Consider the following 27,901-nt stretch of genomic DNA (forward strand, 5'->3'; position numbering starts at 1 on the left):
CTGTTGCTCTATAGGGAACTGAAAAAAAAAAAAACAGTTAAAAAAAATAAAACCAGATAACAAAAACACTCCAAGGTTTCTTAGCTGATCAGCTTCCAACCATGTTGCACAGCTGGGGATCTTTGAGGCAGTCAGGGTAGTTCCCCATGCAGCAATCTGAAGGCTGCTGGTCTTTTCAATAGAACAACTCAGCATTGGCAAACCCAGAAGATTCTGAAAGTCAGAGAACCACTGTTACTCTGATAATGTTGTGTATTTATTTCTTCACCCACTTTCTGATTTGGAGAGGTACCATGATCAGAAATAGCATTTTGAAACAGTGAAGGATGGGGTGCTGGGAATTGACTGTAAGATAAGTTTAGTCATGTGTGAGGTCTAACCTAACAAGAAATGAAAATAATATCATTAAATTAAAAAATAACTTATTAAAATGACATCATTTTGTATCATCTATGATTATTATGTTCACCAATTTTGTGGGGAAAACAAAGGTCTCCAACAAGGGTTGTAACTAACTTTCAAAAAATACATTTCTATTTTGCTAAAAAAAAAGGCTAAGAGGTTTCTGATTCAAAACATAGACAGTAGCATATCTCAAAGAACAAAGAAGGATATGAAAATTGTAGTCTCCATGTAGCTTTAAATTTTGTATCTGGATATATTTAAACACTAGTCTTGAGGTATGTATTACATGTGAAATTTCTTCAGTCATCTTGAGGGGTTGTTACACACCTTCCAATCTTCATGTAATTAAGGCAGTAGTTTTGTTGTCATCTTGTCACAACTCACGAGAAAAACTGTGAAAACTCAGGAGCGTTTGCAATAGTGAGTCAGCCTCAGACAGCTATACGTAATTTGGCTTTGCATTGGGTTGCACCTGTGAATAGTCATAATCAGCTATTCCTTTCCCATTAATGCCTTTCAACTTACACCTCCTAAAGAACCTCAAGCTTCTTCCTTCTACTTCTTAAAGTTTCTAAATGAAATTTTGCTCTACTTGCTTTTAGGCTATTTGGAGACTTGGGTGTTTCTAAACCTAGCAAAAAGTTAAATTTTTAAAAATTTACAAAAATTATCTCCTATGTTCATGGAATTCTAAACAATCCATTATTATAAAATGAAGTTAGAGCTCATTCAAGTGAGTTTGTAAATATTTTATACTATGGCAATCATGCACTGAGAAATTATTTTATATTATTTCATAGTATTTTTGGTAAGAGATTCCCATTATATAGAGTTTAGGTGAATATTAAACAACAAATGATAAAACTGTATTTTTTGGTGGAACTAAACAGAATTATCTATATATTAGTAAATCTTTGCTTGGCCATATTACATCTAAAATTACAAAACAATTACAAATTTCTAGATATTAATTAATAAATCAGAAGGTCCTCAGAATACTAAAAACTTGAACTTGTTTGGTATTATTATAACTTCCATTATAGAGATGTCATCAATATCACAGTGAATGTAGATGGAGAACAGAGTTATAACTGAAAATGTTAGTAGGTAGAGTGATACAAAATTCCCAAATATAAGAAATCTCATAGTAACTTTGCAAATATAAAATTGGACATGACTGACAGAAGAACTGTGGCTTAAAAAGTCCTGAGAACTAAGCAGGAGTCAGCAATGTTCCCAGGTAATTGATTATTGGTCTTGACAGTATATCTGACATGGACTAAACCTTCAAAATCTATCATTTTGTCTACTTTTGAACTCTATGTTTTAATCAATTGACAAAGGTGCAGAGGAGAAAAATAGAAGTAATGAAAGTGCTGGGAGAGGGATAGTAAAAAGACAATGCAAAATGAATGGTTATTTACTGATATCAGTATGACAGAAGAGTGTCTTACTTCCTTGGTGCCCAGACACAATACCCAATACCCACAAGTTTTGGCCCACAGTGGGTAGTCGGTTAGCTCCAAGGCAGTTGTCATGATAGAGGAGCATGGCAAAAGAGAAAGAGCTCAAGCATGGCATCCAGGAAGCAGAGAGAATGACCGAGGAAGAGGGGAGAGAGAGATACTCTTCAGGCCATGCCCCCAGTGACCCACCTCCTCCAACTGAGCTTCACCTGTCAACATCACATTTAGCTATAAACTCATCAGTGGACTAATCCATGATTCAATCACCTCTCCAAATGCTCCACATGAGCACATGAAGCTTTGGGGAGTCATATAGATATAAACAATAATAAGAAAAATGATAGTAATTTTGAGTTCAGGAAGTAATATTGTATGTGCCAGAGAGTAGAAATTAAGTCAATGTCATCAGTACCAAATCTAGAATACAATATAATTCTTTTGAAATAATTGGCAATATTTTTTCTTGTTAGGAAAAGCTTTATTAGAAAAAATGATAGCTTGGGGCCTTTGAGTAAGTTAAAGCAAACAAGGGAGTCCGTATAATTTACCTTCAGAGAATACATGCAAAGTTCTTCAAATGGGTAGGTGAGCTCGATGTGATCAAGGATGCTTATAATCCCAGTATTCTGGAAGGCTCAGGCAGGAGGATACAAGTTCAAGCGTGGGCTGGGCAATTTAGCAACTTGTTGAAATCTTGCCTCAAAATTTTAAAAAAGCGGGGGGGGGGCGGCTGGGATATAGCTCAGGGTTAAGGTTCTGGGTTCACTTCCAAGTACTGTACTTCAGGGGGAAAATAAGGGTAGGTAAGGTTTTCGGAAGAAATGTAATGCTTGAACTTTATCATAGCAACTGTAGCCAAAGCCTAAAGTTCACTCATTCAATCCAGCTTTTTGTGATGTATAGGCCCTTATGTCCTTAACAACTAAAAAGAAATATTTTAATACTCTTAGAATTAGATGTGGGAGGCACCTCATTCAGTTTCAGCGCAACTGCCTTTCCATTTTTTTCACCTCCTTTTACCATTCTCTACTCTTGATTTCTATTTACAGTGCATTTAGTTTTTGGTGCTTTCTCACCCCTGTAATAGTCATTAGTAACTCAACAGTAACAACATACATTATACTGTAATTATCCACTTTTAAAAAATAATTTACAATTGATGAGAAAAATTCTTCCTAGTTTTTGGCACTTGTTTATTTCTTACTACTGTCTCTGCCTCTAGGTTCCTTTGTGAAGTATCAGTAATATTTTTCCTACAGCCTGGAAAAATCAAGTTCTTCTTATAATAATATCTTTCCATAGTATTCACACTTGCTAAGTATTGTGGCACAGTCATTTTGGCCTTCAGTAATCATCAGTGAGGCTAACTCCAGCATTTATATGACCAGAATTCTTGATTATATTGAGATTCAGATATTTAAGAGAGAAAATCTTAAACTCATTATATAGAAGAAAAAAAATTTTATATTTGATGTGTTTTTTAATGAAAAGGCATATTGACAGTTACCACAATGTAAACTATTGCCAATTTCATTAGTATTTTTCTACTACAATTTTTGCTACTATCAAATGTGACTCCAGGGAAAAAAATGTAAACCTTTCATTTAAGCTTTATTGTCTAAGGCCTTACCTGGCGAAGACTACTTTTTTTTTCAGCAATCATAATTTCTATGGAATATCATATATTTTTCTGGCTATGAACTCATTACAGTGTTTATAACAACCTAAAGATTTGGGAATGTAATCATCTGAGTTTACAAAACAAAAATTAAACTATCCTTTCAAATTATTTTCCCTTTTATTGAACAATAAAGCTCAACAGCAGAATCAACTAATTGTTTAAGGTATATTTTCTTTACTTTTAGAGACCATATGTGTTTTCAGTCTATTTCTATTATTTTATTCCGTTTTATTTTGGATTTCCTTATGCCCGTAGTTGTAGCTCTCACATATCTTCATCATTGTCTCCCTGTGCTCAAGATGATTCTGATTTTTATTCCACACACAGTCCTTACTCACTTTGCTTAAAGCTAAATTATCAATTTTATATCTGTGAATCTTGTTCTTATTAAAAGTGTTAGAAAATATATGTTAATGTTAAAAAATCTTGTAAAGATCAAATTATTGAACCATTTTGCTGCCTTCCTATACTTTCTACTTCAGAGGTTTTCCTATGCAATGCTAAGGTACACCTATATTTTTCCCCAAATGATTTTCTGTAGTCTATATAAGAAATTAAATTTTAAATTTTAATTCATATAATTCTGAAGATAAAATTGTCATAAGATTTACTTGTTAGTTTGCTTTTATTTAGATTTAGCTTTCAAGATGTAAGAAATATTTTGTGTTACTCTTATGGAATATTTGTGAACTAGTTGCTACCAAGAAGCAAGATGTATCATAATGTACCTTTATATATATATTCATATCTTTAAGATTTCTGTTACATTAAAAGAGTCACTTTAGGGTGCTTTAATTATTGGTGCTTATTTCACATTTTGATCAATTTTAGTTTTTAATTTCCACTACCTGTCATGCCATGTTTTGTCATAATCTTTCAGTTGGGTGCCATTTTAATTATTATTCCATAGACTCATTTTCTCATTTTTTATTACCTTAGTTCCTTTAGCTGCTTTCATAAGGGCTAATATCAACTTTCAAGGGTAAAGTGTGAAGAACAGATTGCCTTCACACATTGATAATTTTGAAGATTTACAAACAAACTTAAAAATATGTTCTCATTAATGTGTTTAGTACAAAAAAATTGCTAAATTTTAAGCAGCATAATTCTTGAAATTTGCATTAACAAAGTAGTAAAAAAACATATGGTATTCATCAGTAAGTACCAATAATATCTATGAGCTAATTTCATTTTACACAAAGCAGTTAAGTGAGAATATTTTTTTAAATCGCTAAAGTTTGTTTATATTATAGCATCATTTGATCACAGAACGATCTTGACTTTTGATTTGAGGTAGAGAAACCTTTATTTTTTATTCTTGTGAGAAATTATAAATGGAATCACTGTGACTTAGTATATACAATTAGGATATTGCGGTTAAAAGTAGTGGATTTGAAATTCTGACCATTATCATTATCACCCAACTGGTCTGGGATGTGGCTCAGTTTACATGTCTACAAATATAGGGATATTTAGCCGTAGTAAGGTTGATTCTCTTTAGGAAAGGAATACCAAGTGAAAATATAGAGAGGAGCAGCTCAGATGCTTTGAGTAATTTAAGTGTGTAGTCAAACCACTTCACATTACATAAACTGACATCAGTTAATATATGCAGGAGCCTCATCACTCAAACACTTATTTCCTCAGGCTGTTTCTTCATTGGTGGCAATTTTGTATGCCATTTCCACTGGAAGTGACAAGATGGGTCAGAGACAGTATGATGTGTGATCCAGTATGTTGGGACACCAAAAATACGAAGTTCTACACATAGCACTGTCACAAGAATTTGCCCTAAAACAAAAAAATTGAGAAATTCCATTTCATATTATTTCCCTCAAAAAAGAACAGGAGAAAATCATGGTAAATTTATAGAGATTTATAATTACATTTGCTGTATGTTCTAGCACATTCCTGATAGAAGACAGCTTCCATCTTGACCAGAGAACAGTGAGAGATGAGCCTTCCACTTGCACTTTAACCTATTGATGACTGGGAGAATTTTTGCACAGACTTGTTTCTGCGCCCATTCATTTCCAGTCTAGTTTATCCTCTGTTGTTCACGTACATCTGCTTCTGAAGCCACAGGACAAGTTTACTTCCTGTCTTGAACTCAACATCAGGTACTTTGTTTTACTAGGCTGGGTGAGTTGGCAGAGTGAGATTGAAGAATATTCTTGGAAGCCACTCCTAGTTGTCAATGGCTGGCAATAATTTAAATCCTCACATGAGTTATTTGCTATCTAAATGTATGCTATGAACACAAACAAATGTATTCTCAATCCACCCTCCTCTTTCCAAGAGCTTAAAAATACGAGCTAGATATGGTGGCACAGGCCTGTAACCTCAGCGTTCTGGAGGCTAAAGTAGGAAGATCACTGCCAGTTTGAGGCTAGCCTGGACTACATACTGAGTTCAAGGCCAGCTTGAACTACATAGCAAAACCCTGTCTCCAAAATAAATGAACAAAAAACTCATAGTCTTACTAGTATTATTCAGTCTAAAGAGCAGTAGTGTAGAGAGGAAGTCAGTGGAAAGAGACAGCAAGCTTAATTGTTTGAAAATAAATATTTAATTTAGAAAATTTACAAGCATATATGATTGTTGAAGTACATTGTGAGATCCTTTACGGGGCCTCAGGAGGAGAAAGGACAAGTGAAGGAGGGGTCACAAGCTTAACATTAGCCAAGTGTGGTGGTGCATGCCTGTGATCTCAGCATTCTGGGAGGCTGAGGCAGGAGGGTGGCAAGTTTGAGCCCAGCCTAGGCAAATGAGTAACTCAGAGAGACCTTGTCTCAAAAATACCTACTTTGGAAGGTAGCCAAGTGTGAAGGCCCTGGGTTTCAGTTCCTAGTACTTAAAGGAAAAAAAAAAAGAAGAAAACTTAATTTTGTTTAGGTTTATATTAAATTTGGCTTCAAACTTATCTGATATGATATAAGATAAATTTTAGGGACATTAAACATATAAATTAATTGGGCCAAAGAGAAAGGGAGAATTGATAAATGTGCAGGAGGTAAATTTAGAGGGAGTTTCTCATGTCCATAAAGGAAGAAAGAAGAGAGAGAGAGAGAGGCAGACGGAGGAAGAAGAAGGAGGAGGAGGAGGAGGAGGAGAAGGAGAAGGAGAAGGAGAAGGAGAAGGAGGAGAAGAAAGAAGAAGAGGAAGAGGAAGAAAGAAGAGGAAGGGGAAGAGGAGGAGGAGGAAGAGGAGGAGGAGGGATGGGGAGGAGGAGAAGGGAAGAAGAAAAGAAAGAAGAAAGAAAGAGAGAAAGAGAAGGGAGGAGGAGGGAGAGAATGAATTTTGGAATGTCTCCTAGGTTCTGAGTCAGAAGTACTATGAAAGGCTATAATTTTCAACATGGATAGGGTACGATGAGGATAGAATATGAGAAGGGAGGTTTTGGATTATACCAGAAATGTAGAAGTATCTCTGCCACAGCCAAGTAGGGATTTTGCATAATATTTATTTACTCAGCATTAAAATTCAGAAGAGAATAAAGAAGTTAGAGATTTGTACTAGGAAGGTATAACTATACAGTTGGTAGTTAAACCCAAGAAGTGAATGAGATACCCTGCATTCCCCCCATTCAATTGTGGACAATTTAGAGGAAAAAGAGTAATAGATCAAGCAGGGAATGCAAAAACAGCAGTTTGTTTGTTTTTTTTAATGGGAGCAGATTGGATTTGGAATTATAAGAAAGCTGAAAACCTGAAGTGCAGTATGCAAAGGAATTCCCAAGAATACAGCATTACAGAAATGGGGTGGGGGCTCAACAGTGACAACAGTGACAATCAAAGTGAGGACAGTTTCCATGATGAGGTGAGAGGAAAGTGTGTGGAGGTGGGGTGAGGTGAGAAGGCAGAGGTTGTGTAAACCTGCAGAGAAGAAAGCTGGCTGAGGAGGGAATAGTAGGACCTAGGCTCTTTGTAGAAAGAAACATGAGTTTGATGAAATTTTCTTTCTTTCAGTGTTTGGGAAAAAGGAGCATCTTTACAACTACAGGGAAAAAGTCAGTAGAGAGGGGAGCTTTAAGTTCAGGGCTAAACAGAAGCAGATCCCCCAGGAAGATTCCCCTCATACTCCATCCACTCAATTCCCCCTGCCTTTCCCCCACAGCACACACTGAATATCCTTCCCATGTGTACTTGTAGTTTTCATTAAAAAATATGATTGATGTCATAGATAATTTCTATTTATTTGTCTTATTTCTCACTAGAGAATTTGGGCCTCATTTAATTTCTCTGTAAGTCTTTTTTGCAGAAAACAGTGATGAAAGAACTTCTGTGGAAAGGAAAAGATGGACAGACAGGATGCATAGCAGAGGATGAGGAGCTGCTGAACTGGAACAAGTGACTTCTCATGAAATGATGGGCTTACATATTGAATTGAGTTTATGGAGCTCAGACTATTATTTTACTTATTATGCTTGCAGGCCTAAATCAATTCCACCCATGAAATGTTTGATTTTAATATGTTAGATTCTCTCCTGCAGGTTTCTCTATCACTGTCTTTGTCTCTCTTGCTTTCTCTCACTCCCCAAACCCATCTCCTCCTTAATCTTTTCATTCCAAAAGTAGCACCTCTCTAGCTGTACAGTAACAAAACAAAAGGAGAATATACAGCAAGCTATAGTAGTGAATGGGATCATCAATTAAAAATGTTTTGAAACTGTGAGTATATAAACTATTTTAAAGCTCTCTAGGGCACTTTGTAAAAAGAACAACAACAAAAATTATTTCTACTGTATTTATTCTGCTTCACAATCAAAGGTTATTTGTTTATTTATTTATTTATTAGATTAAATCTATTTGTTAGGCAAAAATTAGATATGGTAATAAACTGAGGATGATAGTCTATTTGTCATCAATACTTAACCCCCTCGAAAGAAAGAAGAAATAAATGCTGGGCCACTGATTGTGAATCAATAGTGTTATCTTCATTTGCAAAGGACAGCACATTAGAACATGTTGATTTAGAGTTCCTTGTTCTTGTTGAATAAACACACCAGTGGCTAATCATTTGCTACTAAATATATTTTTCAAAGGTGAACAAAGGAAGTAGATAATTTGATGATCCTTAATGAAGCTCATAACACAGTATTTTTAATACTTTTATAAGCCTTTGTTTATGAAAGCTAAATGAGTATAGATCTCTGATGGAAAGATTCCCACCCCCACCCCGTCATCTGTGAGTGATTCTGGCTAGTAAATTGTATGCTGTCCTCTACATCGCCTTGTAAATGACCTTAACCCTGACCTTGACACAGCAGTATTTCTAAGACACAATAATAATTTATTCTCCATGTTAGATGAACTAAGCTCCTGGTGGTTCTCAGCTATAATTTTCTATTATTTGCCAAGAAAACTAGTTCTATATATTTAGAAAAATGATGGATGAGAGAAAGAGGAGAGGAGAGCAGAGTCAAAAACACAGATTTTGAGTAGAAGGATGGACATGTGGACTGAGGGCAAGAGGTAGAGATGGATATGAGCTACTTGAATAGAAACTGAAAAGTATGGATTTTTTCTAACTTCATATATATTAGCTTAATGTTATTAAACTCATATTTCAAAACTTATCTTGGTTACACAGAGATATATAATGCACACCTACACATCCTTAAGGATTCTGTCAGATGGTGATAAAGATTTACATTCATACAATTTCTATCCCTAATACTAACATACCCAAAATGAGCATTCCATATTTGTATATTGACCCTTAAACATGTCCATATATTGCAGCTCATGTTAGCCCATTTAAAGCTTTGTTTATGTGTATGTAAACCCCTACATTAATGTTTTGTATTCTGAAAATTTCACTAGCCCAGCACCAGTCAGTTAATTGCTCTAATTATTATTCACACATTAGCGCCTATTAGTCAGCATGGGTTTCTTTCTATTTTTTTCCCCAGACGTTTTAGCCAGCATTCAGATTTCACTTACTTGGCAGAAGAAACTTATTATAGTGGTTTTCAAAATCTGGCAGTAAGCCTAAGAAGTGATTTCTTTTGTTGTCCGAATTTCCTATTCCCATCGTTACAGATCTAGACAGACAATCTGTTAGATTCATTGAAACTTTAGAAGGGAAAATGAGGAAGCAGTCTCCAATTTCTATTGTCAAAGCAATAAAGAACAATCTTCTAGAAAATTGGGGTTCCATTTTGTTATTTTAATTTTATTAGTACATTTTAAATATACATAATGATAGCATTCATCACAGGGAATTTGTATCTATACATGATATATATTGCTTCTTCATTTTATTTGATATGAAATTACTGATAGAAATTTCATTCATTTTTAAACCACCATAGATTTTGTTTTAGTCAGCATTATTTCATAGAATTCTTAGAAAAGAAACATTTAAGCATATGCAAGAGCATGACCTACCTAAATCGAATGCTAATTATAACATATATTAAAGCAGAATATTGAATGAAGGTGGTTATAACTGAGATTGAGATTATTCTTATTTTAAGAATTTGGACATACATGGTAATAAAAAAATTGAAGTTGATGTCAAATATTACTTGTAGTTTGCTGGGGATAGTAGTTGCTATTTACCAAAGAATACTGGAGGGCAATCTTTTATTCTAAATCCCTATACACTTAAAAATAACTCCTTTTATGGAGTGAACTTCTAAAAAAGAAACAATTGGAACTACACACAACAAAATTAGTAATACAAACTACCACATTCTCCCCTGCTCTTAGGGTGGCTTACACTGGATCTCACAGATCTTCAACAATGAAGGGGACCTTAAGGAAAAGGCAGTAGAGGAGAGATTGAAGATTCACAAAGAGGAGGAAATAATTTCTTTCTCTGACAGTTTTCTCCTTCAATTAGTTCCTTGCCCCTTAGTGAAGGTCAAAGTCCGACTCTAGGTCTCTACTGATTGATTAAACTGACTTTGGGTTGAATTCTTTGGTTTATCCATGTAAAATAAAATACTGTTTCTCTGTTCAAAACAGTCCAGTTTCTGCAATCCTTGTTCTAAGCAGAATTCCTGGAATATTTTAAATGTAAAAATCTCTGAACTCTTCTGGAGTCTGGGGAGAACAGTGGAAACTTTAGAAACTTCAAGTAGTAACTGCAGTTAGGTCATCACTACAGTGCTGGGAAGTGAAACTAAACAAGCTAGGCACAGTGATGGTGAATCTTTCAGAGCTTTCAGTGATGACAGTCAGCTGGGGCATGCATGACATAAGTTTGGCACCACTGACCCAGGAGCTAAATGCAAAATCAAGGAAGACAAGGCCCAGGAAGCACTTAGAAGACTAAGGAACCAGTAAATGGTAACTTGAAATAAACAATCAACTGGGCATATTAGTCAGGATTCTTCAGAGAATCAGGAAATAGATAACAGAAATGGATGGATAAATAGGTAGATGGATAGTCAGACAGATGAGAGATGATAGATAGATAGATGATAGATAGATATTGGAAAGGCTCATTCAATTATGAAAGCCAAGAAGTCACATGAGCAACTGCTTGCAAACTGGAAAAGCAGAAAAGCTTTTGAAGTAATTCGTTGTGAATCTGAGAAGTAGGAGGCTGATAGTATAAGAACTGGGCTGACTCTGAAGACCTGAAGCTATTTATGATCATAAAACACTGTAGATACAAAAAGACACTGGGGAGGTGTGAGAGGTTATCAAAGTCACTTAATAAAGCTCTTCTTGATACTTCATGTCTGGATAGACATTTGTCCCGCACTGCAATTCATGGAACTTAGCTTGGTCTTTCCTAAGATCTCTGGTGATCTATTTGTTTGTTTTCCCTTTCCTCATACATTTTCAGTCCCATAAGTCCAGAATATGCATTTATTTTGTGCTAGTGTACTGTTTTACAAAGAACAAGTCCAAAATAAAAAACTGAAATTAACTGAAATATAAACGAACTGAATGATAAATATTTACACATGTCTAGGGTTGTGTTTCATTTCATGTGGTGCTTGTCAGACTTGTCTTTAGCTATTTAATTCAATTGCTTGGGGTGTGGTGAAAAAGATGTGAGGTCACAAGTTCAGTCCTTGTGAGAACAGCTTGCTGATCTCTATTTTATGGCCACAGAGTCCATTGGCCAGCTGTCTCAAAAATGCATGACATTGGCCACCAGAGGATGAGAAAAGATACTGGTGGATCAGAAGAGCCTTATCACCTCTGATAACAAAACAAGGAGGAGTGCTTGACTTATCAATTGTTTTTGTTCTTGGGGGTCCTGTGCTTTCCTTCAGAAATTCTATTTCTAATATTACAATATGATCCTGTTAGAAGTCCAGAAAAGAATGAGCCATAGATAGTACTGGGCAGACAGTGTAAAGAGGAGGGAAATGAGCATTGTGAGCTCAGGACTTTAATCTTGGCTATGCATTCTATAGACTGTATGATTCCTTGGAAGAGTATTTCATCTTTCCAAGGCCCAACTTCATCATTTTGTAAAAACTTAATTAATAGCATTGCTGTGAGAATTAGAGGAGAAAATATTAATGCCAAGAGAAAACATATAATAAATGTTAGCTATCAGTGATAATTTATAGTAGCAAATAAACTTACAGGAAATAGTTGACCACAAATGAGAATAGCAGAGATCTTATAATCAGGGTATCATGGCTGTCAAGGTTCTCAGGATTTATGCAATCCTGAATTCTACTGATAAGGAACTGAAAAATACCAAGTTTAAGTGCATTCTTTGGCAGTACCAGAGCAACACAGCTGAGACTAGAATCTATCTTCATGTCCAATCTCAATGCTCCTTCAAGCTTAGCAGTAGGAGGCAGTCTGAATTCTAAGGAGGAATATAATATTTAGAACACTTTACTGAGGTGTTTGCCAAATGTGAAAAAAATAACATTTTGGTTACTCAATTAAAACAATATTTATTGAGTGCCATTGTATGCCCAACACTCTCCTATATATTGGAATATTTGGGACATGTCAAGATAAATATAAAGCAGTCCCCATCCTTGTGAGGAAAAATCTCCAGAGAGCTATCACCATGTATACAAATTAATAAAATTCAATGCATAAAGGCCAAGGAAGGGTATATCTAGTAAAAGAGGCCCTATAATTTCTTAGGAGGAGCTGAGGTTTGAGACATACCTTTAAAGAGATTTTATTATGCAATACCAATGCTATCCCAGGCTGCCTATTCTTCTTCCTATATTTTCCCTAAGAAATACTTTCCAAACAATAGTCTGAAAATTTTAGCAGATTTTACCCACTATTTTATTTATATGTATGGTTGCTCTGTGGCCATTCGTTACTAGAATATGGACTTGGGATTCCAACAAAAAGCAAATGGCATTAAACTTACTTAAATGGCTTTTTGACACCTTGAATTACTTGGTAATAGTAAAATTTTCTACTCTGAGGATTTTGCAAGGTTGATATCCAGATGTCTCTGCTCTGCATGTCTGAATAGATTGTCCATGAAAAGCTGTAGATTCTATTTTTCTTCAGTGCTTATACTATTCTCACTCTTCAAAAGGAGGGGAAATTTCCATCCATCTTTACTCATGATGTATGGTTTGCCCCACCGTCTCCTTGGGCTTATTGCCTTGTAGACTTCTGTAGTAATTTGAAATAGGAAAAGGTCCAAAGGTGGAGGGGTGGTGGGAGGGGAAGGGGAAAGGGAAGAAAGGAAAGGAAAAATTATGAGAAAGAAAAAAAAATGGAAACAAAGTCTATGTAAATAAGGAAGGGAGGTGGGGGTGAAGGGTGCATAGGTAATGGGGAAAAAAATAAGAACTAAGATTTCAGGTACAAACACCCAATGATGAATGTAAATGTATTGTATACCTAAAATGTACCAATTAATAAAAAAATAAAAAGAAACCCACATTCAGGAAAAGTAATGCCAGAATTTGTTTGCAGAAACCTATGGTTAGATAATATTTTGGTTGATGGAAGAATAACTTTACTGTTGTCCTAACTTTCAGAAGGATAGAATTATGAATTATTTGTTAATTATTTCCTCAGTGTCATCTTCTGTGTGCTGCTTTCTTGTCATCTTAGGTCATTCTCTTTGTTAATGAGCTTTGATTGATTGGTATATTTATTGACTAAAAGAATTACCTCTTACTCCTTAAAGAGTAGAAAAATTAAAACTACCAAAAATAATTTCATGAATGTCGTAAGTACTCATGTAAAAATTCAGAACACACAAATGTTTATTATATTTTAAGATTATAGTGAACTAATGTAATTTTTAAAAAGAATAAATTTACAAAAATGTTTCAAATTGTATAGATCCTTGAATAAATGAAATTTCCTAAGATAAGATGATGGTGTTAAAAAGATTCCTATTTGGTTTGTTAAAAGTGGGTGGAACAGAAGAGAGCAAAAATGATTTCTTAATATAACCAATAACTGTTTTTTTTGTAACAAGTGGAAATAAATAAGTCTCTCCTAAGGAAAAGGCTATCATCTTTATTTTTTTTTTTGGCTAAATTGAGCAGGTATCATAGTTTACAGTTTTATATTAGGTTAATGTAAAAGCTGTATTTATTTCACTTACTGTATAATTAGGATTTAAGTCCAAATCCCAGAGAGCATATGACAGGGATTTTCTCAAGGCCACTCTCTGCTCTTCTGAAAAGGCCTTCTTATTTCTTATGTTTCTAAAAATCAGCAAAGTGAGCATAAACAAACAATAGATGGCCTTTATGAGTAAAACATCTGAGCATAAAGAGATTAATCGACCTCTATCAGCCAGTCACTAAATCAAATAGGAGATTTCCATGTACTTTTAAACCTCAGATTTACAGTCAGGCAAATTGTGTAAAAAGGTTGGTAATACAGTGATGCCCAATGCCACTGGGCTTTGGAAAGCTGACAGTTCCTGTAAAATAGTCATTAAACAACCTCCAGAAGAGACTCATCAGCAGATGCCCCCAGGTGAAAGAGACCAAAAGCTGAAAGAATGAAGGAGAATCTAACATTTTAGCATGACTGAATTAAACAGAGCATATTATGCTGATTTTCAGAATCAGCCCAGTAATTTAATTTTCAGAGCAGTTCCTTTGATTGTAGCAACCGTTTTATGAAACATTAATAAAACTTTGTGTGTGTAACACACATCTCTTTTCCATTCCATTAAGAAAAATAAGTCAACGTATTCAAATTTGCTGACTATTAGTTATGTAAATGCCAAAAAATTTTGTTGTTGTCACTATTTTGAAAAAGCAAAAGAGCAGAAGAACATAGCTCCCACTGTATTATTCCATAGTAAGCACAAAACAGGGAAAAGAAAATAAAGTATATAAAGTTATTACATGTTAGTTCTTGGGATTTTACATTAAGACTCTGAGGTAAATCACTACTATAATGTATAAACCAAATGAAATTCTGTACCTTCTGTGTAATAATAATGTCTACTGTGCATCCAAATTAATTGTTGTAGAATACACACTGCCCTATATACTGTTTATCAGACTCCTGTGGCAAATAGATATTTTAAGATCAAGATAAAAAGTGGAAAGTCATTTTCAATGACTTTGTTATACAAGAAGACCCACAGATACGAGCGTTTTAGAGACCTTTAAATAATACAGCAGTGCTTCATTTTTCAGAATATGTATATATTTGAAGTGTGCATCATAAAACTATTTTTGTAAGTTAACTTATGTTTGCTCTTTTATTTCCATCATAAAACTGAAGAATAATTCTCACTGAAGTAATTTTTAGCCCAAAGACAATAATCATATTTAAGAATGAATCAACCCTTTAAAATCAGTGGTACATTTTGTATTCAAATCTAGCAATTATCCTTAGCCTGAGTATTTTTTCCTTATAATTCTCTCTTCTCTTTTCATTACACAATCCTTGTTATTTTACCCAAGGCATTGTTAGATGACTTGTATTCCTCTTCCTTCCCTCTTTTTTAATAAGCATATGTAAATAAATATGCGTATATATATAGACAAATCTAAATGATCTTATGAAGCAATATACAAATAAAAATAAAACTTTTGTTAGTAAATGATAAAAATTATAACCAAAAACTGAGTTATAGCAAGGATATGACAGGTCAAGGAAGCCCTGGAGGACATTAAGGCCCCAGCGATCTTTTTACTGCAGATCCAGCAGGTGACACACTGCACACTGCACTGAGTTACTTGACCTCTATCTGAGACTTGAGCTCTTCATCCCTAAAATGAAAAGCCTACACTAAAGAGTTTTTGAGGTTTCTTTCACAGTAACCCTGCAATTCCAACAAAGGTGTTTTGTTCTATGTAAATGCAGTTAGTACTTTCTATAGTTCTTGATGTATTTATTAGTAATAGTGTCTTTCAACTGTAAGTTACAAATTTGTACCATCTCCTAGAAGGCCTTAGAGCAACTGTTCCCTAGTTGTCCCAGATCCTCTACTGTCATTCTCTCCTTTCCTGGCTCACTTCCACACTTCTAATTGAGAATCTTCCATAGTTATCTCTCAAATTAACTATTTGTACTCAGATTTTTGTCTCTGGATCTTCTTTCAAATAAGCAAAAACTCATTTTACTTATATGATCACTCAGTGTGATGATCCTTGACATTCACCACAACAAAATTATGATTTCTCTTTATAAGTATAAATATTGTGCTATAAATAGCAGAAATAATGTTTCTTTATTCATTAATTTATAAAACAAACTTAAAATAAAAAATAGTGTCTTTAGGGCCAGGGATTTAGCTCAGTGGTTTCGCCACCTGCTGCGCAAGCGCAAGGACCAGAGTTCGATCCCCGCTACCAAAAAAAAAAAAAAAAAATAGTGTCTTTGTTAAACTTTTGACACTCTTTCCCAATAGAAAAACGAATATCATTAAAAAGACAGTTTACCAAATAGTGCATATATTTCTAATGGATTTTTCATATATTTGATTTCCAGTTTTTTATGCTTACGTGTTTTTCTTATATTAAATTTTAAAATACCTGTAATTATTTCCATCCTGAGTTCACAATTTGGACTTTGGTATTTATTTCTGTATTTGAGACTCAATATCCAGTTAGTAGGAATTGAATTACAGTTTTCTTAAGTATTATTTTTATTTACAAAAATCTTTAAAAGATTGTCAGAATTAGTTAATTAACTCTTTAAGATTTATATTCTTATAAAATGAATAAACTCTTGGTAATGTGATAATGTATACTTTAGAAATTTGTTATAACATCATCAACTATAAAATACTCATAAGATTAAGCACCAAACATTCAAGACAAGGAGAAAATGAAAGTCAGTTGTTTAAAAGACTTTCATCTGCAAGAGATTTCAGTAAGAGGTTCTTTGATATGTGCTAAGATATGGGTGGTTGAGTATAATTCAATTTTATACAAAGAAAATTCCTTCAAATCTAAAGATAGAACATTTCTATTTCAAGTTACTTTCCACTGAATTATTGAAAAGAATTGAAAGCAATCCAAAATCCTGAATGTACAAAATAAGTCTTCAAACAGTTGAAAAATAACATTCACAAACTCATGGCACTGTGGATGACACCATAATAAGGGCAACTGCTCATCTGGATTAAGGTTAATTCCATGGTATACACTAGAAATACAGTCAATTGGGGCACTGTAAGAAAATCTAGCTGTGGTGGGTGGTCATTTTCTTGTGTTTCTTTTGAAAAAGAAAATAGTGTGGAAGCCCAAATGCAACTTTTAAAGTTTCATGATCCATTGGGCTACACTTTTTTCAAAAGTTTAATCTCCATTGTTAGTCCCATGAAGAACAGACCTGCCCTCTCTATTTTCTTACAGGGCTCCTTTTGATGGAAAACTTTGTGGATGTTTGTGATATTGCTCAGAGCCCATTGGCAGATGAGCATCTCTTGCTGTGGCCTCCATCATTATTTGCCTGTCTTGTCTATTAACGAGCACTATCATCCCATCGTGGGATGACAGCTGCAACACGTACTCAGGCGCAATAAACAGCTAAATGAGGCGCACAGCAATTTCACTTGTCACCAGCGCCCTCGGCACGACTGGCTGCACAGCTTGATGCATAAATTCATGAGGCTGTTGCATATGATGGAGTATGCTTGGCTGAAAGAGGTGATGGATAGCAGGGCAGCTAAAAATGGCCATCACCTTGACTCTGTCAGGACATTTTTTAAAACTACCCCATCAGCTTTCTTGTACTCAATGCACTATCACAGCATAGAAGACTCTAAGGTACTGATTTGGTACTTTTCTTCAACAAAGACTTTTTGGACCTTTTTTTCTAAAAGGAGATTCAATGTATTGAGGTAGGTTACATCTATTCATCATTAACTCTGATGCTCTTAGATTAAATTATGTTTAAGAGTAGAATATATTAATGCATAAAAATCTCAGAAATCAATTTAAGTCCCAATAATGAGGGGAAAACCATTTCTAAATTATACAGTAGAACAAAGAATGGGTTAACATGATATCTGAAGAATTTGAAAATACAGTGCAGAAATATTCAAACACAAAAATTCAAGAGATGAAAAATACACAACTCATTACAACATTGAATAATATTCTGGGACACATCATTATATCAATGTTAGTAATGTATTTCTCATCAGTATACAAAACACAAGCAAAAACTAATACTTATAACAGTGCCTCTATCAAATAAGCACTTTTTTAGGAACCTTAAAAATAATCAATGATTCAATGGATTCCTTCTCAAATATCCCTTTAACTTCTTACTTACTCAGCTGCCCGAACTCAAGCCAGAATTCAAAGCACCACAGGCAGGGCTTTCAGTGTCCCACTGAAACAGGTTGCACATCCTCCATCTATGTTAGTGGAAGTCATCTAAGGAAGACAAATATAAAGGCAACAAAATCAATGAGGCAGTTTCCTGCAAAGCTTTATGCATTAATCTCTATCATACAGAGATATATACACAAACCAGTGCAAGGGAAGGAAGTCACTTGTTCTCGACTAAAAGAGAAAACCCTTGATAATAAGCAATTAATAAAGTTGTCATGATTAGTTATGCAACTATGAATCAACATGCACAGTAAAAATGACCACTTCTATAGATATAGAATATCTGTGATTCAATCATAGTGAAAATAGTCATTAACATGAGTGGTTATGAATGACCCTCATAGATACTTTCCTTCTCTTCCTTTTGCAACAAAGTAGGAACTCCTGATCAAGAGTTATTGTAACAATTTAGACACATACTCTGAACAAGAGAGCAGATCCATAAGTCAGTTACTTTTTTTTTTGTTTTTATCTCCCCATATTCAGTTTCATGTTTCTCAACATCAAATGTCCCAAATTCTCTAAATTTAGCAAAAGCATTTTAAAATAAATCTGGAAGAAAGTTCAATCTATAGGAGTGCATCTTATTAATATGAATCCATGGTGTCTTGTTAAATGATGAAAAGAAATCCCTAAATATATAAGAGGAATCTAATTTTGAAGTGTTTAAAGTAAGGTTTTTAAAAAGGTAATTTTATGGTATAATATCTGGTGATACTCTTGTGATACTTCTCTTAACAGGTGAGCAGCTGGCTAGTCCCAGGACTAAGAAGATCTGATAGAGGTAAGAAGAAACGGACAACAGTCACTTATGGGGATGGGAAGATGGAGAAGAAAAGTGTAAAATGGGGGAGATAAAGGTGATATCCTATCAGTGACTAGAATCAGAGGTCTCTGTGAACTGAGAACTAACCAACAATGTGCATTTTGTACCTGCATTATGTTAAATATTACAAGATTGGAATTCAGGGGAGGTAAATGAGGAACTTGACCCCACTAAAATATTTAGGAGGACACACAAATTTCCTCAAGAGTTAAGATAAATAATATTTTAATGAAATATTTTTACAGTGGAAATTAACATAAAATATTCATGGTTGTATTACTTTACTACAGCATAAAAATTTCTACAAACTTAATTGTTTAAAATAATATCCACTTGACACACCTCTTGTACCCTTCTCAGCTCCTGACCAAAGTACTGTAGTCGGCCATGCTTTATGTCCAGCAGAGAGCCTTCTAGAGGGGTCACCACAGAGTGCTGCTTCATCTCTCTCCTCAGGAGGAACTCACTATAGTTCAGACTTGCCTTGAACTAGCTGTGAAGACCAGGCTAACCTCGATCTCACAGTAATCTTCCTACCTCAGCCTCCTAAGAGAAATTTATGTATCTTTATGTTGCAAAATAGAAACTGGTCAATAAATGAGGAATAGAAGGGGCTTCAGGACTGCCATTCCACCACTCCCAGCCCAAAGGAAGGGGCTTCAGTGCCACTGTTCCACCACTCCCAGTGCAGAGGAGGTGAGCTGCATGGGCACCACAGCAAACCCCCACACCTATACCAGTTGAAATGAGAAGTCACATAAACAAGTGTCAAAACCAGAATTCCACATCACCTAAAGCAGTTCCAAAGGGAAATGATATGGAAAACTCTGATACTAAGCCACCAGGACTCCCAGAACTGGAAACAAAAGAGGATCTGGAAAAAATGAAATTAGAAAAAATTTCTCAGATAACAGCAGAGATTGTGCCCATAGTGCAAGACATGATTAATAAATCTAGAGAGGACACAGATAAAAAAAAAATGAAGAGCTGAGGAACATGATGGAATCCCAAAATAGGAAACAAATGGTATCTATAAAACAGAAACAAACAGATTTCCAGGAGATTAAAAATGCCATTGCAAGTCTACACAGTGGAATGAGCCAAAGTGAGGACAGAATTTCAGATATAGAAGATAAGATTGCAATTAGTGAACAGGAAAAGAAAAACTGCTTCAAAATTGTAAGGGACCATGACAAATCAATCTAGCAGCTGCTAGATGATGCAAAAACTAATAACATAAGACTGATTGGAGTCAGCGAAGAAACAGGAGAGAGTGCAGATGACATAAAAGAACTCTTCACAGAAGTAATGGCAGAAAACTCTCCAAGCAGGGGGAAAGAACTTGACATTCAGATAAGTGAGGCATATAGGACTCCAAATAGACTTGATAAAAAAAAAATCGACACATAGGCATATAATTGTTAAGATTTTAAAAACCCAACAGAAGAACACAGTTCTACAAGCAGTTAGAGAAAAGAAAATCACATACAAAGGAAAACCCATCAGAATCACAGCAGACTTCACAATGTAAACCCTTAAGGCAAGAAGAGCTTGGAGTGACTTATTCCAAGCCCTAAAGGAAAACAGCCTCCAACCCAGATTGATGTACCCTGCAAAACTATCTTTCAAAATTGATGGAGAAATAAGACACTTTCATAACAAAGAGCACCTTAGGAACTTTATGAATACCAAACCAGCACTCCAAAAAATTTTAGATATTATCCTAGGAACAGACAATGAGGATCACAACCCCAGGAAGCACAGCAGAATGAATCCATCAGGCAAGACAAGAAATTAAATGTAAAGGGGGAGAATCCAACAAAAAGAAAAACTCATAACAGTGATAAATCAATATGTATCAGTTACAACCATCAATGTTAATTGTCTCAATTCACCAATCAAAAGAAATAGACTGGCAGAATGGGTCAAGAAGCAAAATCCAACAATATGCTGCATATAAGAAACATACTTAATTCAAAATGAAACTCACAGACTGAAAGTTAAAGGATGGAAAACAATACTCCATGAGACAGGAACCTGAAAAAAAGCAGGAGTAGCTATCCTCTTTGCAGGTCAAATAGATTTCAAACCAACACAGATTAAGAGAGACAAAGGACACTACATCCTTGTAAAGGGCACAATCCAACAGGAATCGATGACAATCATAAATATATATGCACCAAACACTAGTGTGCCCAACTATATAAAACAAGTACTAACAAACATGAAAAGTCATATATACACTAATAGAATAGTAGTGGGGAACCTCAATGTCTCACTGTTACAAATAGATAAATCAAATAGACAAGTAATGAAATACTATAACTCAATTGAACTCTTGAACAAATGAACTTAACAGAGGTTTACAGAGTGTTTCACCCCACAAAATCAGAATACACATTCTTTTCAGCTGCATACATGTCATTCTCCAAAATAGAATACATACTCACACATAGAACATGTTTATGTAAGTGTAAAGGAATTGATCCTCTGTATATTATCAGACCATAGTGCAATGAAATTGGAGATTAATAGCAAAAGAAACCACAAAAATTATATAAACACATGGAAATTGAACAACACACTTCTGAATAACCATTGGGTGACATAGGAAATTAAAGAAGAAATCAGACAGGTCCTACATTTAAATGACAATGTCAATACAACATATCAGAATCTATGGGACACAATGAAAGCAGTCTTATGAGGGAAATTCATAGCAGTGAATACACATATTAGGACAACAGAGTGAGCCCAATTAAAAAAAAAACTGATGCTGAACCTCAACTTCTAGAAAAAGAAGAGCAGGACAAACCCAAACTCATCCAAGGAAGGAAATTATAAAGATCAGAGGAGAAATCAATTCAATGGAGACTAAGAGAATGATACAAAAAAATCAATGAAGCCAAGAGTTGGTTCTTCAAAAGAATAAACAAAATTGACGAACCCTTAACCAACCTTATCAGGAAAAGGAAAGAAAAGGCCCAAATCCATGCAATTAGGAGTGAAAAGGATGAAATTGCAATGGACCCAGCAGAAATTCAGAGGATCATCAATACCTACTTCAAGAACCCATACACCAATAAGATGGAAAACAAAACAAATGGACAGATTCCTAGATACGTATGAATTACCAATGTTGAACAAAAAGACCTAAAAGTTCTAACCAACCCAGTATCAACCAATGAAATTGAAAACTTAATTAAAAACTTACCAACTAAGAAAAGCCCAGGTCCTGATGGCTTCACTGCTGAATTCTACAAGACATTTAGAGAGGAACTACTGCCACTACTGTTTAAACTCTTCAATAAAATTGAAAGGGAAGAAGTACTTCTGAATTCCTTCCTGGAAGCAAGCATCATCATGAACCCCAAAGCAGAGAAAGACCCACCAAAAACAGAGAACTATTGGCTAATCTCACTAATGAACACAGATGCCAAAATCCTTAATAAGATACTGGCAAATAGAATGCAGAGGATCATCAAGAAGATCATACACCCTGACCAAGTGAGATTCATCCCAGGGATTCAGGGATTGTTCAATATACACAAGTCAATTGATGTAATACATTATATCAATAGATTCAAGGACAAAAACTATATGATTATTTCCATAGATGTAGAAACAGCATTTGACAAAATCCAACATGCATTTGTGATAAAAACTCTACAAAAAATTGGAATAGATGGTCTCTACCTCAATGTGATGAAAGTCATCTATGAAAAACCAACAGCCTCTATCGTACTAAATGGTCAAAAACTGAAATCCTTCACACTAAAATCAGGAACAAGACAAGGATGTCCACTATCGCCATTCTTGTTCAATATAGTTCTGGAAACATTAGGCACAGCAATTAGACAAGAGAAAGAAATAAGAGGAATAAAGATAGAAAATGAAGAAGTCAAATTGTCATTATTTGCAGATGACATGATGCTCTATATAGAAGACCCCAAGAATGCCACCAAAAGTCTTCTAGCCTTAATAACCAAATTTAGTAGAGTAGCTGTATACAAGGTCAACACACAAAAATCAATAGCTTTCCTCTACATGAACAACAGACTCACTGAGACAGAATTAGGGCAAACAATTGCTTTCACAATAGCATCCAAGAAACTGAAATATCTAGGAATCAACCTAACGAAAGAATTCAAAGACCTCTGTAAATTATAGCACTCTGAAAAGAAAGGTTGAAGATGATACCAGAAAATGGAAAGACATCCCCTGCTCCTGGGTAGGAAGGATCAATATAGTGAAAATGGCCATACTTCCAAAACTGCTATATAGATTCAATGGAATCCCAATTGAAATCCCAACAGCATAATTCACAGATCTTGGAAAACAATCCAAAAATTCGTTTGGATTAAGAAGAGCCCCAGATTAGCAAAAGCAATTCTAGGGAACTGAGACATGGCAAGGGGTATCACAATCCCCATCTTGAAACTATACTACAATGCTACTGTGATAAAAACAGCAAGCCACTGGCAAAGAAACAGACCTGAGGACCAGTGAAACAGTTTAGAAGATGCAGAAACAACTCCAGACACACTCAGACACCTCATCTTCAACAAAGGAGCCAAACACCCTCACTGGAGAAAAGATAGCCTCTTTAATAAACGGTGCTGGAAAAATTGGGTTTCAACCTGCCAAAGATTAAACCTAGACCTACATCTCTCACCATGCACTAAACTAAAATCAAAGTGGATCAAAGATCTAAGTATTAAAACAGAAACTCTAAACTTGCTGGAAGATAGGTTAGGTAGAACTCTTGAAAACATTGGTGTAGGAAAAGGTTTCATAAACAAAACCTCAGCTGCCCATGAACCAGCACAAACAATCAACAAGTGGGATCTCTTCTTCTTGAAAAGCTTCTGCACAGCAAGAGAAACCATCAACAGTGTGAAGGGACAACTCACAATGTGGGAAAAAATCTTCACCTGCTCTTCCTCAAACAAAGGTCTACTATCACGAATCTATAAAGAACTTAAAAAAAATCAGATACCCCAAATTCAAAGACCCAGTTCAAAAATGGGCATCAGAAATGAACAGACATTGCTCAGACAAAGAGGTAAAAGCATCAAATAAACATATGAAAAAATGTTCAACATCACTGGTCATTCAAGAGATACAGATGAAAACATTAAGATTCCACCTCACCCCAGAAAGAATGGCTGCTATCAAGAAATCAACCAATTACAAATGCTGGTGGGTGTGTGGGGAAAAAGGAACCCTTTTCCATTTTTGGTGGGGGTGCAGACTGGTGCAACCACTGTGGACATCGGTAGGGAGATACCTCAAAGAACTGGGCCTAGAGGTCTCATTTGACCTAGCTAATCCCCTGCTGGGTATCTTCTCCAAAGAATTAAAAGAATCATACCACAGAGATATATGAGCACCCATATTTATAGCAGCACAGTTTGTAATAGGTAAAGCTTGGAAACAGTCCAAGTGCCCATCAATTGGAAACTGGATAAAGAAGATCTGGGTTTTTTTTTAATAAAATTGAGTACTACTTAGCCTTAAAGAATGAGAAACTAGAGACATTTATAGCTAAATTGATGCATATTGAGGCCATACTCTTAAATGAAATAAATAGGACACACATGTGTAAATACTAAATAATTTCTCCAGTGTGAGAAACTGAAAGTGTAAATAAGGATTAAAATAATTAATATGAATAATTGATAATTTGAAAAAGGAAAATGTCCAAAGGTGTAGGGGTGGTGGGAGAGGAAGGGGAAAGGAAAGAAGGGAAAAGAAAATTTATGAGAAAAGAAAAAAAATGGAAGCGAAATCTATGTAAATAGGAAAGGGTGGAGCAGGTAAAGGGCCCACAGGTAATACTACAGCTCAAACCATGAAGTCAAGCATAGAATTTTCCATTTGTGGCATCATATTGGCTCTCAAAAACTTTTGGTTTTGGAGCAGGTGAGAGTTAAGCTTAATTATGTCAACTTGACTAGCTTAGCAGCCATCTGGGGTACTGGTGAAACACACTGCTGGGTATGTCTCGGTGGATCATGTAGGCATGGCATTGAATTTTTTTATTCAGTTTCTTACCCCTTTCTGATGCTGTTCAATTTCTCATAGCAAACTGGGTAGCTTTCCTATGCCATGCCCTTCTGCCATGCTGATTCTGCCTTGAATTCAGCTAACCACGTACTAAATCTGGTGAAACTTCGAGGGAAATTTAACCTCTCATCCTTTAAATTGTGGCTATTGCATACTGTCTGGCAAAGGAAATCTGACTATTACAGAGCATTTCAGATTTCAGATTTCCAGTATCATACGATGTGGTATGCTTTTTAAGTTTCCACAATATAATAATTAGTTGAGACGAAGGCCTAGATGATAATTCTAGACAAACAACAGTTTAAAGGTAGTACCTTGACCTTTCTAAATTGGTCACACAAGAGAGCAATGTGGTGATTAGAAATAGCTGTAAAAATAGTAATGTAAAACATCTCCCAGTAATGGAGGAGCATCTTTTATCTATTCATCAACCCTTTGTTTGCTGAACTGTGGCCACTGGATAGGGAGCAACCACCAACTAAATAGTACAAGAAGAAAGAGAGAGATAGAGAGAGGGAGACAAAGAGAGAGAGAGAGACTGGCAGAGAGATAGACAGGAAGATAGGACTAAGTTGTAAGGAAGAAAAAAAGAGAGGGAAGAAAGGAAAAGGCTTTCCTGGAAAATAAATAATTAGATAACATAATGTCTTAAAACATGCTATCTAGATTCTTAACCATCTCTACAATTTCAATTTTAGAACCATTTTTGTTTATTAAGCAAATTTATCCAGAAAATTTTGGTATTGATGAAATATGTTTTCTTGTTTTGAAAAAAGTGATAATTTAGCTTAAATGAACATCAGCCAAAGCAGAGTGCAAAATATTGGAGAGGAATCAGGAGCTCTGAGTACGTTTTATACTTGGCTCTTTTGGCTAAGCTGGTGCTCAGCACCAGCATGCCTCAAATGATAGATTGAGGCTGTGCTTGGCTCTTTTATTTGGCTGATTTCTTGCTGCCCAGAAACTTTTTTTCCTCTGAGTTGAGTTTAAATTCAAGACAACCCAAATGCTTATTTTTTAGAACAAAATTATTCCAATGCAATTCATTCAATATTCTTATTCTCTTTTCTAGTTATCTATCTGTCTACATATTTCTATTTAACACATGAATAAATCACATTTCCCTCAAACTTTCACTAATGATGCATTTTAAATCTATGGATATGCATATCACAATACTAAAACATTTACACTTATAACATTAAAGCATAGGCACACACATTCACATATTTTCCATTCTCTAAACTTGTTTTCTCATAGTAGGAAAAAGGCAGGTAGACTAAGTGGGGGTGGGAAAGGGATCTGAAGAAATATGTACCAGTCCCCAGGATGTATGTAATTACTATGCATTGCAAACTTAAACTAATAAAAAGAAATTTCCTCCTCCTTCCTTCTTTCTCTTCTCTCTCTCTCTCCCTGTATTTATGTAGTGATATGTGATTTAGTATCAAGCTTGTATAAGAATACCACATAGACTATACATGAGTATTATTTCTAGGTGTGGTAGCTTGAGGAAGCACTATTTTCCCTATTGATCTCCTCTCTAAATTGACATATTAAAAAATCCATTATTAATCTTCTCTTTATTATTCTTCATTATATAATGCAGTTATGATGAGTCTTTTTATTTCACGAGTTATATAATGTAATGTATCAGAACCTCAGCAAATCCTACTTCAAAATGACAAATCATTAGTTACCTTATTCTGTTCAGAATAAAAAGTAAATAAACCTGATCATAACCACTTCCTGTGGCTTCAACATTATTCCTCTATCATAGATCTGATCGTGTCATATTCTGGCTTGAAACAATTTTGTGCTTTCTCAGTGTCTTATTGTCTTTAGGATGAGTCTACTGTTAAGAGGGCCTCTGTCCAGACCCCTCACCTACCCAGCAGATCCCATATTATCCTTTTCACCAGTCTCTATTGTATCTTTGGGGTTTTTTTGTTTGTTTTCATTTTTCCCATCCACCCTAAATATTTATATAGATGGACGCAATTTCATACTAACAATTACCCTATCTATTAGATAATAATATTACCTTTATTTTACAAGTGAGAAATTGAAACACAAAATGGCTAAATAAATTCTCAAGACCTACAGTAAGAAGTCAAAGAGCTAGGGTCAAAATTTATTGCCCAGTCATTAACCATTTCTTGAAACTCCCAAAAAGAGAAATTCTATTTATTCCATCTAGCCACTTAGCAAACAATCTTCAGGAAAACAAGGATAATTGAACCATTTTCAACATAGTTGATATCAATGTTTCAGTCTTCTAACTAACTGCTTGAAGTGCTCATTTGTTCTCAACTTCATGTAGTCAGTCTAATATCATTTTGGTCTAAAAACCTCCCAATAGAGACCTGCTGCCATCCACTGTGAAGAGGACCTGCTGTCATGTGTGTCAAACTCCCAGTGCTTAGCTGGTTCTGCACCTTGTTTCCCCTCAGCACAGAGCTGAATAAGCACAGAGCTGAATAAGAAACAACCAACCTGATAGAGGATGAAGCCAAAGTCCCGCAGAAGAGGTATGCCCAGAAGAGTTGGTTGCTTCATGGAGAAATAATGAATGGGCCAGCAGCACTAGCCCCAAGAAAACTACATGGCTGGGATAAACAAAACAAACAAAGCAAAATAACAACAACAAAAATTAAAAAGCAGCATGGTGTTGTACCCTGCAGATAACTTCTTCATGCTGGGATAGAGTTCCAGAAAAAAAT

General features: G+C 35.1%; 1 long non-coding RNA gene across 3 annotated transcripts in view; it reads right to left on the reverse strand.

Annotated features, from left to right (window-relative positions):
* The window catches only part of LOC106010867 (uncharacterized), a 1,054,961-nt gene that overhangs the window by 38,491 nt on the left and 988,569 nt on the right, over window positions 1-27,901 (reverse strand). For all 3 annotated transcript variants that reach the window (XR_015441535.1, XR_015441536.1, XR_001184576.3), the window contains 3 exons: window positions 18,222-18,325; window positions 14,074-14,176; window positions 12,871-13,124 (listed from right to left, as the gene is read on the reverse strand). This is a non-coding gene — a long non-coding RNA (uncharacterized LOC106010867). The remainder of the gene's footprint in view (window positions 1-12,870; window positions 13,125-14,073; window positions 14,177-18,221; window positions 18,326-27,901) is intronic.

The sequence above is a fragment of the Heterocephalus glaber genome, unplaced genomic scaffold, assembly GCF_053883595.1.
Source record: "Heterocephalus glaber isolate CG9 unplaced genomic scaffold, H.glaber_assembly_v1.0 deba00001523, whole genome shotgun sequence".
In the NCBI taxonomy this organism is placed as follows: Eukaryota; Metazoa; Chordata; class Mammalia; order Rodentia; family Bathyergidae; genus Heterocephalus; species Heterocephalus glaber.